The following is a 14,163-nucleotide window of genomic DNA, read 5'->3' on the forward strand; positions in this document are numbered from 1 at the left end:
CCATGTTTTTTGAGCTTCTGCAATAGTACTCAGATAGCTCTTAGACACGTTAGCTATCTATTTTCTTTCTCTTTGAGATTATTAGAAATAATACTGCCTTAACTACACTGTATCTTGCTGCTTTCCATTCTACCACTCATCTTTTTTATTGCATCTAAATGCAATGCTACTGTAAGAAGGAGAAAAAAATAATAAAAAATAATAAAAAAATGTTTCACACCTTCATTTTCGTTCAAAAATTCTTCACCAAAAGAAGAAGTCTGTCTGTCTTCCCCTGAAAGTCCAGACAAAGAGACAGACATTCTTCATCACAGACACACAGCATATTTGTAACTGGATAATAGCAAAGGTGGTATTCGTTAAGCAACATAAATAAATAAATAAATATAATTTAGAATTAAGCATAAATCTAAAAAGACAGCCTTAAGAAAGGCTACAAGTCACTCTATTGTCTTGCTATTGAAGCATGTTCTTCATATCTTATTTTCTCAGTTCCTCTTACCTTGTAAACAGAACATCAACTCTAATATAAGGTAGACTGTAAGGATTCTGAGACTGGTACTGGCTTTTAAATTTTGTTGTGAAAAACACAGCATACACATGTGTAAACGTACAGTCTTAGTGAAGGTGCTTTTATTTATAAGTCACATCTGGAGTGCTAATTCCTTTCTTTAAGAATGGGCTCAGTCTGAGTAAATTGTGAGTACAAGGGTAGTCCTACCCAAGACAAACAGTTATTACACCCATGTAGCTGCCGGGAAAGAGAAGACCCCCCTCTTCTGGCATGAGCTGGAGTAGCTCTTAGCAGAAGACGACAATGTCTAAAACCATGTTTTGATCACAGAGTATATAAAAAGTAGTTCCTCCTCATCATGTCCTCTACAGTTTTCTAGCATTTTTTCACTTCACATTTGCATACAACCCTTCCTCCTCCACACCAGGTCTCTGAGAGCACGGTGAAAGTATGCTGTGTTTTTCACAACAAAATTTAAAAGCCGGTACCAGTCTCAAGAAACTTGCTTCCTTGCCAGTGATCAAACACTCAGTGTGTCACAGCCAGATTCTTTTTGCACAGATGTTTTCTGGTTTGAGTCAAAACATATGAAGCACTCTCTACTCCAAGCACAGTGTGGATTGAGCACTGATATTAAAAATATGCCCTACAGTCTTGATGACTGTAGCTAGAAAACCCTTTTGATGGACAATTATCTTTGTTTGGGCAATACTATCGTCTGCATTCTTTGATGAAGGTGACCAGGAATTCCAGCTGGTGAGGAAAGACATTTGCTAAAGGTGTTCAAAAGTCCTTCTCTATCCCACACTTCAATCATTCATGTAAATACAGGGTATTCTCTATGATAAATATGGCAATGAGAATTCTGCCCCAATCAGACTTCAAAACATGAAATTGCACATGTATTTATCATTATCTCTTTCGGTGCCAAAAATAAAGAAGAGACATCTATAATGTTTCTTTTTGTTTGTTTTTAAATTTTGCATTACCTTTTATTTTTCCCAGCCTTTACAGATTGTGAGTTAATGGTAGGTAGATGTAATTCTTCCCTGTTAGATCATATATTTCACTCTTTGTAAGTGCAAGTTACACTAGCTTTCTCTACACCCTAATGGTTAAGAAAAAAAAAAAAAAAAAAGCAGTGACTGACATTCACATTCTTCCCATCATTCCAAAGGGGAAAACATTTTGCTCTAGTTTTAAAAATTTAAATCATAGGTGGAGAGAAATGTTATTTTGTTCAATGTAATTCATCTGTAATGTAGAATTCTCTGTGCAAAATGGGAGGAGTTTTAAAGACCAGGGCTACAGAGTTACGTCATTTCTACATGGTAATAGCCAAAATAATATATTTCCAACACATAGATAAGGTGTAAAACCAAGCACACTTACTCTGGTAAGTGCTTGAAATGGAATGACAACCATTATCACAGATACACAACTGATACAATATTTTATCTTAAAAAGAATAGAAAAGCTTGTAATTTTTGGTATTTTTCTCTTCTCTTTCAGGTGCATTGCAGATCATTTTAATATAATTTATAATTTTAATTCCAGATAGCTGTCAAACCAAAATAAAATGAACTCAAAAATTTTGATATTTTAGTTGCCAATGCTTTCACTATTATTTGTATTCATTTTCAAGTAATTAAATAATCATTGCTTAGCCTTTTTTGGGGGGGTGTGTGAAATCTGAACAAAGTATTGAAAAAAAAAATCATAAACATTACCTTCACTTTATTTCCTTATACTTTTCTCACAGCTGGCTCAGATCATACAGTGCAGTTTTGCTTCTGAGCTACTGCTTTCAAAATTTGTTTTATTCTTAGATTGGTTTCCAACCACTGCTACAGAACAGAAATTTGTTCTGGAGTTGCTGTACTAATGGGTAAAAGATCTTTCTTTGCTTCTGAATACCTCCACATTTGGAGACCTTTACCGTATTTATGCACAATGGTCCAAATTATCTCTGTTTACAAACCATCTGTAAAGACGTGCTTAAACCATGAGAATAAATGTCTGATATGTCATCCAGTCTCTCTCTGAAGTCTTCATTTAGGAATGTTTAACACTTGCTATCAAACTACAATAAAATTAACGATGTCACAATAGTGGGTGGAATAGAAGATTTATTGGGATAGAAGGGTAAGTTTGGGAAAGAAATCAGCTACATATTTTTAACTATTTCAAAGCATTCTTAAATTCAAAAGAAGCTTTGCCTTGGCAAAGCCCACAGAGGACAGACATATAGTGTGGGGTCTATGAAAGCTAATAATATTGTCTTAATTATAATTCCATTGTCAAACTGTGACTGGAAAATAACAACAACAATAACAATAATAATAATAATAATAATAATAATTAAGGAACATTGGTCAGTGGAAATCATAAAACTAATTAATAGGAAACAGCAGAATAGTAATTTATCATATTTATTGTTTATCCATCTATCCACCTTCATCTTCTTGGGCACTTATATGACAGAACATGTTATTTCTAGCTGCAATATTTCATGAACTGTTTCTCAAGCCTTTTAAAAGCCATTATAAATGTATATAATAATGTTCTATTTGCTTATTTAATGCTGGGTTAGTTTCTCGCCATTGTTCAATGAAAGCTTTTTGTGAGCAATTGCCAGCAGGTGGATTGCAGAGTGAGGGAAGAAGAGTTTTATCTCCCATGATAGCAAGGCTAAGTCTGTTGCTATTTTGGTAACCAGAGCTTTAAGAGGTTAGCTATCTATATTCCAATTTACTTGTGACTTCAAAGGAATTAACTTACAGCTAAGTTTTAAAAAGTATTCTGACATCTATTAACCAAGCATTTCAATAGCTGTCCAGCATGAAAACACTTTAAAAGATTTGTCTTTACTGTCTGCTGCCTGTAGCTTACCATCTGTAAACATCCTGTCCTGACAGGGGTGTTAGGGGACTACATTATATATGTATTAGGATCTTAAAATGTCTATATAAACATTAGACTGCATGATGCATAATTATTACTAAAATGAGGGTTAATAGTAATTAAAACAGACTGGTGTTCTCTCAAAACTATGACAATTGCCTTCTCCTTCAGGACTTTTTAGGTTTTTATTTAAGACAATGAATTCACTGGTATTCTTAGCAATTATTCCTAACAAAGAGTCTTCTGGTGCAACCTGTGCTGGTTGTAGCACTTTCGAAACATTTAAAATAAATTCAGTTTCTGAATAGCAACATATAACATAGAGGACTTTGTGATTTTGTGGTGTACAAATGCAGCTAGCAGGTTGTCATAGAGAGTAGCCTCAAAGGACAAGTTTGCCTTTCATGGAATTTTACCTGTGGAATGGAAGGAATTTTAAACTGTGTATAACCATTCTATGATTCTATATAAACTGTATATTACAAACCAAAGAGGAATTGCCTCTTTAAATTTAAAAGGGCTCTTTATTAAATTTCTTTCTCCCCCTCCCCCCTGGCTTTCCTGCCCAGATCTTCATGGCTTTGGAAGCAGTGACAGAATCAACCCTGTGAGTAAAGCATTAACTTTAAGAGTTTCTGCTAAGAATAAGGGAAGTAGTCACTGCATTGCTATTGACACTTGATATTGCACAGCAATTCCTAATGTTAAACTGTATAAAGTAGTTTAATCTTTTTAATCTTTGCATTATTTTTATACATAATCAATTGAACATTGGATGAAATATATGAACAAACAAAATATGTATAAATAAATACAAATTACAAAAATTGTTTTGAATGAAAGCAAATCTTAACATATTCCCCCTATTTAAAATAATAAAATCATAGAATTATTGAGGTAGGAAAAGACGTTCAATATCATCAGTTCCAACTATCACCTTGTCCTATCAAGTCCTGTTACTAAACTATGTCTCTTAGAGCCACATCCACACATCTTCAATGATGGTAACTCTACCACTTTCCTTGGTAGCCCATTCCAATGCTTGATCACACTCTCTGTGAAGAAATTCTTCCTAATGTCCAGTCTAAACCTTCCTTGGTACAACTCGAGTTGTCCTGTCACTTAGGAAGAACTGTCACTTGTCATTTAACAAAAGACCAGCACTCTACTTGCTGCAACCTCCTTTCAGGAAGATGATGGACTTAAAAGCATTTTGATTTGAAGCTACATATTAAACCTCTAAACGTAGTCACTAGACAAAGGCTTTCTATCAATGTAATGTCCTTCAGAAAAGGTTAATTATCTTTGTGAGCTTATACTTTGAAGAATCAGTATCTACTACCATGCTTTAGGTTTTCTTGAGAGGCAACTACTACTAAGAGTCAGAAAAGTTACCTCAGAACAGGTGTAAACTTCACATCTCAGCAGGTAACAATTACAATAACAACTAAAATACATGTGAGGCCTACATATTCTGATGGTGCAGTTAATTCTCTGCCCTTTCTTTAATCTTATTATTTAAATAAGAAAAAATATATTTTCACTACAGGCATAAAAGGGTACTAAAAGAGCTAGTATTCATATAAAAGTAAGTCAACCTTCAAGCAGACATGTTGCAGCTCTGCTTTGTGCCTAACACCTTACTCTCCAAATTCTGTCTTTAAGTTGTCTGCCTTTGTGCAGTTTCTAAGAGATGCAGTTAAATTATTTTCTTAGGCTCTTGTCCCCTCAATGCCAGTGACGACACATTGCTTCGGTTGTTCTTTATTAGAGGAAGAGTAACCATATCTATATAAGGCAACTTTGTATAAACATCACTATTCATTCAAGAGTTTTTGTTTGTTTGTTTGTTTGTTTTCCCCTAGGAAAATGAAATATATATATATATAATGCTTCTTCAGTAAAAGTATCTTCTCCTAACAATATTATAACAATATAACAATCTTCTCCTAACAAAATTCTTGAAAATGTTCAAATTTAGAGTAGGCCTATACTACTTACAATGTGCTAAAACTAAGAGAAGAGAAACCACTGAATTATTTTCCCCTTCCAGGTATATCCTTCATGCTTTAGCTCTTAGTGTATACTGACAAAGGCTACCAAAAAGAACGAGAGGATGTGACATGAAGCTTAGTACCACAGAACACCAGGATGAAATCTGTTTGTCTTTTGGTTGCTTTTGGTAGATTTAGGGGTGGAACTGCTGGGCAGCTCCTTTCCTTCCACTCACAAGAAGACATATTGTTGAAAATGTTCTGGTGTTTCTCTTCACATGTAAACAGAAATGTTTACCTGATCTGAGAGGCAGTGTCTATACTTAATATCCTTATATACTTCAATGCAGCTTCTATACTTAAAAGAGCAGTTAAGTACACCAAAAGAATGTTTTCCAGGTCTTAGCATAATGTCTCCTGAAAACACACCACAAATCAAAGCTAAATCTTCCTAGGAACTGTGGTTACCTCTCCAGCTGATTCAGTGACCACAGTCCATTTTAATAAAGAATACCTGAGTGCTTGCTTCTGGTCCCTACATAAATATGAGACAGCTGCATGAAAGACTGCCCTTGGCCCTGCACCACAGGTAGCAAGCGCTACTTCTGAGTTGGGAAGTTTATATTGGACAGAAAATAAACATTACAAAGATGAGGGAATGAACATACATGTTTTACAATTTCTACTAGAATGACTCTTGCCAAACTCTACAGTAATCAATGCACACTTGTCAAAAAAATGAATTGAAAGCTGGGGTGAATTAGACTTTCAAGTTTAATAATATTTATTTATTTATTTATTATTTATAAATATTCATTTAAATTTATCAATTATAATAATATGCTGTTATTCTGGAATTAAAAGTAGTATGACAGAAATTAAGATTTATACCTAAAGTCAAAGGCTCAAATTATTAGGCCATGTTTGCAGGTCTACCATAATCTTTTTAGTCTGTTTTGTTTTGTTATGTTTTGATTTGATATAGATATATATATATATATAGATATATATATATATATATATAAAATTCTAGTTTATTTCAGGTTATGTGAGCTAGTTAATTCTGTACAACAGGAAAACTGAGACACTGTGGTAATATTATTAAATCATTTACCAAACATGTGTATAGAATATGTCTTTTTTTAATAAGAATGATATTATGGAGCCTGACAGTATCCTAACACCAAGAAGTTTGTAGACAAAAAAAAGAAAAAAGTAAAATATTTCTATTATTGGCAGGACTTGTATAGGTACATACAGCTAAGTGTGTCAGAAACTAGAATTTGAGAGCATTTTTGTTGTTTTTAAGTTTTCTAAGCTTACATTCTGCAGAATGTTATCTTTCCATTACCTCAGAATGAATTTTATTTTTCTTTTTAACAAAAAAGAAAATATTCCCCTCTGTAATACTAGTCTCCAATGCATTTGTGACCTAGTATTTGACAGAAAATTGGTGTTTATTTTTAGAGTTATGCCTTTACCATCTAAATGGCATCTAACCTCAGGTGAACCAGGACACTCTAAGAAGGGTTCTGTCATGCCTCAGTAAAATTCCTGAAGGAGGAATTAAGTGCTGAAGGAGAGCAGAATTGGAAAGAGGAAAGACAGAACAAGCTAGAAGTTCGACTGGGGTTGATTTACAGTAAATAGAAGATGAGGCCAGGACTAGATGAGTCCTCCACAGTTTCTTTATCCATTCTCAATTCTGTGTTATATGAAACAGGGATTACATAAGCAATAGCATGCTTAACAGCACAACTGCATTTAATTCCTTGACCACCACCAATCCTGGTCGCTGAATGAATCAAGTTCTTAGTTAAAAAATAACCCATTAACCAGGAACACAGTTTGCATTGTTACATGGATACTATGGGATAATGGATTCATATTACAGAATTAACATCCTACTTTATTCATAATTTGTGTATAATTAACTTTGCAGACAGTGCTATTTTAATGGGTGTTATCTTGAGCTATTTCTGTGTAATAGTCAAGTTTTGAAAACCTTCACCTGCCAAAATAAAAATCCATCATGTGGAACTTGAGTTATGACATCAACAGTCTTAGGCACATTAGGTGGACAGCACAGACCTAGCTCTAGAATTAGCAGGTTAAATCATCCCAGGATTAGTTTCTTAAGCTGCATACAGAACAGCATTTTAAAGATTTGCAATACATTCTTTTACTAACATCTTTCATGGTATTTGTAGGTGATGGAGGAATGTAAAAGTTATGTCAAGTTCCTTTTGTACAGAGACCCTTCTGTTATCTATTAATATCCTTTTTATCCTTTTGCTTTTACCTTAGACTCCTACTCCTGATTTTGAGTTTTATTTATTTCCATTGTATGCATGCCTCTAAACTCCTGCCCATCTGTGGACTTTCAGCTCCTCAGCTACCTGTAAACTCAGAAAACAACTCTGCATCTCTGACTGATATCTTCTTCCAAACTCTGCATATCTCTAGCCAACCCTCTTCCTCCTCAGCTGGTTTTCTGTCTGACCTCTGTGACATTGTTTTTCATCTTCCTCATAGTGGGTTCCATTATGACCACTTCTCTTTGTCTGGTTTATGCAGGGATATGCAGGCTTATGCATCTGACAGCATGAGACAGACATCCTGCATTCAGCCTCAGTTTCTGGCTCTAGAAATGCAAATGGAGAAGTGAGGCTTGTCCCAACACTTGAACATACTCATTCCTGAAATACTCTTCAGGTCTGAGACGTTGGATAGCTAGTGAGCAAGACATCTAACTTCTATCTTCTTTAACGAGCCTACACTGAGCATCTACCACTTGTGGCCATTTCTGAAAGCTTATACATTTTTTACCTGTTGAGGTGAGTTTTCAAGGAAACAGAAGGAGGAAAAGAGGAAAAAAGGTCACTGATTAATACTTGCGAAGAATAATAAACTCCTTCTCCAAACCTACGTAACTAGAACTCCTAAACAGACAGTTAATAAACTTTATTCGGAATGGATGAACAGAAAGTACTTTCCTTTTCTTGGAAATTGAATGTTCCAAAAAAATAAAGATGATAGTGAATATCAGCTTGAGTGGTTACAACAATTACAGAAGTCTTGTAGTAAAGATTATAGAGCAAGTTTACATATAAGATCAAACTGTATTAAGAAACAGTAATAAATTACTTTTTGAGGGTGGGGGAGCTTAATAAAAATATTTTTAAAAACAAGGTTATAGTGTACTTAATGCACATGTGTGTTTATTTGTGGCCTGATAATGAACATTTGCCTTTGTTAGCGGTGTGGTCTGGAGCTTATGTTTCCCTCTGCTTTGGCTTAGTGTCTACTGTGTAAACAAATACACTTTTGCTCTTATAAACAAAATTACACTGAGAACTGTTACCTTCTCACCTTCCTGACTGAACCTTCTAGAGTCTTGGATGCAGCCTCATGTTACGTGTGAATAGTTGGCACAACAGCAGAGAACAGACCAGGGTGGAGGCAGGGACAGCTGCTCTCTGGGCATCCAGGGTGGCATATTCGGGCCTGGCAGCCATGACCTGAGCAGGGCAGCCAAGGGCAGTAGGATGACCCCAGTCCTTAGCACCAGGGTCCCTGGGTACAGGAGTGGTTGAGGCCACGTCCATGGGTGGGCCCAGCTCAGCAGGGCCTGTGGCTGGGCTGGGCAGGGCGGTGGGGAGCTGGAGCATGGCCCTGCTGTGGCCTCTCTGGGGATGAGGGTGCAGGGCCTGGGGAGGCCTGTCAATGCCTTCAGGGCCCTGGTGTACTCTACGAGAGTGGAGACTTGTTTAGTTAGTTAATTTCTTCATTTGTTTTGAAATATAAACACTGCAAAATTTTGAGGAAGGTGAAAAAGGTCCAAAGGTGCAAATGTTTACAGATCCCTATCTGGCAACTCCTGAATTTCAGCAATAAAACTTAATGGTTTCAAAAGCATGGATAGAATCAGTATTTAGATAATTATTTTACTTACTTAGTCATTTTGACCTTAAATTGGGAGTGCATAAATAGGTCTGTGTATAAAGAGATCAGACAATAATACAATAAGCATTGTGTCAAATCTAATTATGTACCATGTTTTGTAATTATAGATTAGTCTTTCTCCGTGGTGGGTCACAGTTCAGAATCAATGGTACACTATGTTTGTGTACAATTTGTATGCAAATGGCAGACAAATACATCCAAATATACAATGATGTCTAGACACATTGAATGCACGGCATTCTTTAAAGGAAAATAAAAAACTGAAATAAAAGCATGTGCAAGTTCTAAATATGCAAATCCTCAGTCATCACAGAAAGAAACAGGTACCTGCTCTAGCAATTTACAAGTTTGTGTTTTTTCTCTTTAATACCTGAGTATTTTTGTTTTCTTCTATCCATCGGGATACTGAAGACACATTTTAATTCAGAGAGGAATACGCCTATCTTTAGATCTTTTAACTCTAAATTACTAATGCCTACTTTTTTTTTTTTTTTTTTCCCACTCTCTAACTTGATATCCATAAAATCATAGAATCATGGAATGGCATGGATTGAAAGGGACCTTAAAGATCATCTAGTTCCCATCCCCCGCCATGATCCACTAGATCAAGTTGCCCAAGGCTTCATCCAGCCTGGTCTTGAACACCTCCAGGGACTGGGCATCTGTTCCACCATTCCAGTGCCTCACTGCCCTCTGAGTGAATTTCTTCCTAACATCTGGGATTGCCCTGACCCAGGTGCAGCACCTTGAACTTGACCTTGTTGAACCTCACAAGGTTCACATGGGCCCACTTACCTAGCTTGTCCAGGTCCCTTTGAATGGTATCCTCTCCTTCTGCTGTACCAACTGCACCACTCAGCTTGGGGTCCTCTGCGAATTTGCTGAGGGTGCACTCAATCTCACTGTCTGTGTCACTGATAAAGATAATAAACAACACCAGTCCCAAGACAGACCCGTGAGGGACACCACTTGTCACTGTCCTCCACCTGGACATAAAGCCATTGACTGCAACTCTCTAAGTGTGGCCTTCAAGCCAACTCCTTATCCACTGAATGGTTCATTTTAAATCCATCTCTCCAATTTGGAGATCAGGATGTTATGTAGGACCATGTCAAAGGCCTTACAGAAGTCCAGGTAGATGACATCTTTAGACTTCCCTTGTCAATGGATGTAGTCACTCCATCATAGAAGGCCACTTAGTTCAGACATGATTTGCCCATGGTAAAGCCATGTTAGCTGTCTCAAATCACTTCCTTGTCCTTCATGTGCTTTAACATTGCTTCCAGGAGGATTTTTTTCCATGATCTTTCCAGGCACAGAAGTGAGGCTCACCGGTCTTTAGTTCCCTGGGTCCTCCTTTCTCCCTTTTTCCAATCACTGGGGACTTTCCCTAACTGCCAGAACTTTTCAAATATGATTGGCAACTCCATCAGCCAGTTCCTTCAGGACCCTGGGATGCATGTCATCGGGCCCCATAGACTTGCACCAGTTCAGTTTCATCAAGAGGTCTTGAACCTGCTCTTTGCTAGTAGCGGTAGGGACTTTGTTCCCCCAGCCCTCATTTTCAGGTTCAGGGAAACAAGAGATGTGAGAAGTTTGACTGGCAGTGAAAACTGAGGCAAAGAAGTCGTTGAGCACCTCAGCCTTCTCCATATCTGTAGTTACCGGTCCTCCTTTCTCGTCTATTAGAGGGACTACACTCTCATTGGCCCTTCTTTTCTGGTCAATGCACCCATAGAATCTCTTCTTGTTATTTTTTGCATTGCTTGCCAAGCTCAGTTCTATCTCTGCCTTGGCTTTCCTGATCCCATCCCTGCACATCCAGACAGTGTCTTTGTATTTTCCCCAGGGCACATGTCCCTGCTTCTGCTACCTGTGCATTTCCTTCTTGCACCATGGTTTGACCATGAGGTCATTGCTCAACCATCCCTTTTTTCTGCCCTCCCTGCCCACTTTCCTACAAATGGGGGTGGATAGTTCTTGTGCTCTAAGAAAAAGCATCCTTAGAGAGCTGTGATCTCTGCTCAGCTCCTTTGTCCCTAAGGACAGTGTCCAAGCATATCTCATATCCTAGGTCTCTAAATAGGTTGAATTTCACTCTTCAAGCTCTGTTGCTTCCTAAAGTGTTCCTGGTTTCACTTCCATCACTCCCCTTCTCTCACTGAATCTAGTTTAAAGCCCCAATGATAAGCCCAGCCAGTTTGCTGCCCTGCACACTCTTACCCCACCTGGTCAGGTATGTCCCATGTTGTGTCAGCATGCCTGATCTCTCAAAAGCATGTCCAAGATCATAGAACCCAAAACCTGGAGCATGGCACCAGCCATTCAGCCAACTGTTCAATTGGTCCATTCGTCTCCTTCTTTTTGGGTCCCAGTCACCCACTGGGAGGATGGAGGAGAACACTACTTGCGCTCCTGATCCTTTCAACATCTTTCCGAGGGACATAAGGGTCCCTTTTGATATTTTGGAGTCTCTTTATTGTAGCCTCATTTGACTCTACATGAAAGAGTAGGAATGGGTGGTAGTCTTCAGGCTCCACTGGGCTTGGTAGCATAGTATCATGAATGTGGGATCTCAACAGGCTTAGTAGCATAATATCATGAATGTGGGAATTCAGCAGGCAGCAAATCTCTCTGGAGAGATTAACCAGATGTCAAATAGATGCCTCTGTGCCTCTCAGAGAGTAGTCTTCAATTACTAATCCCCTTTGTGCCTTTTTTTGTGTCACAGGTTCTGATGCAGGTTGTTGACTGGGTCAACTTTGTATGGTTGTCCTTTCCTAGGTCTTTACCATTATCCACCCCTATATGACCATGACCAGTGCATTATATGTCAATGAGCTGCAATATCCTCATGCATCTCCAGAGTCCTATGTCATTCTGAATGTTTCTGTTTGAGGGGATTTATCTCTTACTTTGTTGTTTCCACTGCCAAAGACTACCAATCTCTCTCCTTCCTGGCTGCATCTGTGCTTCTGTATTGCTTCCAAACTTGATGTTGAAACTACCTTTCTCATTATGACATAATGTTTTTGGATTTTGATTAACATACCACAATGAATCACAAGAAGTAATTGTCAAAAGTATGCATCACAGCCTTGTTTACCTGCTATTGCTAGAATACCTTGTGTTTGTTAATGATGTTAACCTCTGTGAAATACCAGCCTTGAGCAACATTATGATTTTGACTTTGCCTTGAGTTGGAAGTGGTCTGTTCCTATACATTCTTATATTTATAATGTCTTAGCCATGCTTAAACAATTTAATACTATTTTAATTTAATTTAATACAATTTAATACTTAAACAATTAATATATATACTAGTATATATATAATATACTAGTGCTTGCTTAGCAATCTCTAGCTAGTACAGAGATACACAATACAAGTGTTTCTTCAACATACAAATTACCAAGGGCTCATTAAAGGCATCCTATTTTCTACACACCATTTCATAAGGAAATTAGTCTTGGTCTCTATCTTCAACGTATCCATGGCTTCAGAACTTACACCCGGGATATCCAAAAGAGATGTTGAAAGCTGTAGATAAAAAACTGTGTTCCTCAGAGAGGGGGATGGATGGGCAACGGTGGAGAATGGGTCCAATGAGAAGGAAAAAAAAAAGTTTTAGACTAAGCAATGAAATTGCCAACATGCAGGATTTAACTACTGCTTTTTGAGCCATGCCTATTTTTCTGTTTTTTTTTTTTTTTTTTTTTTTTTTTTTTTTCTGTTTTTGAGTACAGCATCTCTACCAATGAGAACAACAAATAAAAAACTTCTACAAACCATATGAGACCAAGACACTCGATTTTATACCATGTAAAAGTATGATGTAATGTATGGTAATAGTGTTTAATGGCAGATAGCAGTACTTAGTGGCACATGAACTTACCTAAAGTAAAATAGAATTCAGTCCTGATAAGTCCCAAGACAGAATTTGTCTCATTTGTCATGATGAAATAGACTAAATTTGTTGCATACAAAAGAAAAGTCATACAACAGTACAAAGTGTTCTCAATTCAAATAAGAAAGTGGGTTCCAAAGGATAAAAACCTGATGACTGCATTATACCCTGAGCAGGTCTCAGATGATTTTGGTTTTGTCCATCAAAATAAGACATTCTTTCAAAATAAGACATAATTCTTTCATTATTTGCACCATTTATCTTTCATTCTAAGTTGAGGTCAGTGATGACTTTTCGTTAGGTATGTAGAACAAGGTATGTCTGATAAGGCTTGTTGTCAGCTGCTTTGCCTGTTTTCCTAAAGAGAAAAGAAATACATCTCATATACAAAGTTATACGCTGAGTTCCAGCTGAAAATCTAGAATTACAAACTTCTAGCTTATTTTTGGGGTCTAGAGAGTATTATTCTTGTGACAAAATGGAACATTCATTTGAAAAAAATATCTCTGACAGGAAAAGTCTTAAGTATTAATTTAAGATCAAGCATTTTGGTTAAGTTTTTACTGAATCAGAGCATGAAAGAAGAGAGAAATGTGGCTATACTTGTGTCCATCACCAAGTGCTGGGAATCTGTACAGTAAATTTAATGTGCTTAAATAGACACACATATATATATGCCTCAAGTGCTGTTTTCAAAGATCAGAATCTTTGAATTCTGATTCTGTAGGGAGACAGGAAAATATCTAACTCATTACAGCAAAGAACAAATATACAATATATTCAAAACAATGTAGAAGAAATAAACTATATGCCATCTGCATGCCAAGAAAAATTGTATTGGGTGTAGGACCAATCTGTATGCACATGAGTGAAATACA

The sequence above is a fragment of the Aythya ferina genome, assembly GCF_964211825.1.
Source record: "Aythya ferina genome assembly, chromosome: Z".
Classification (NCBI taxonomy): Eukaryota; Metazoa; Chordata; class Aves; order Anseriformes; family Anatidae; genus Aythya; species Aythya ferina.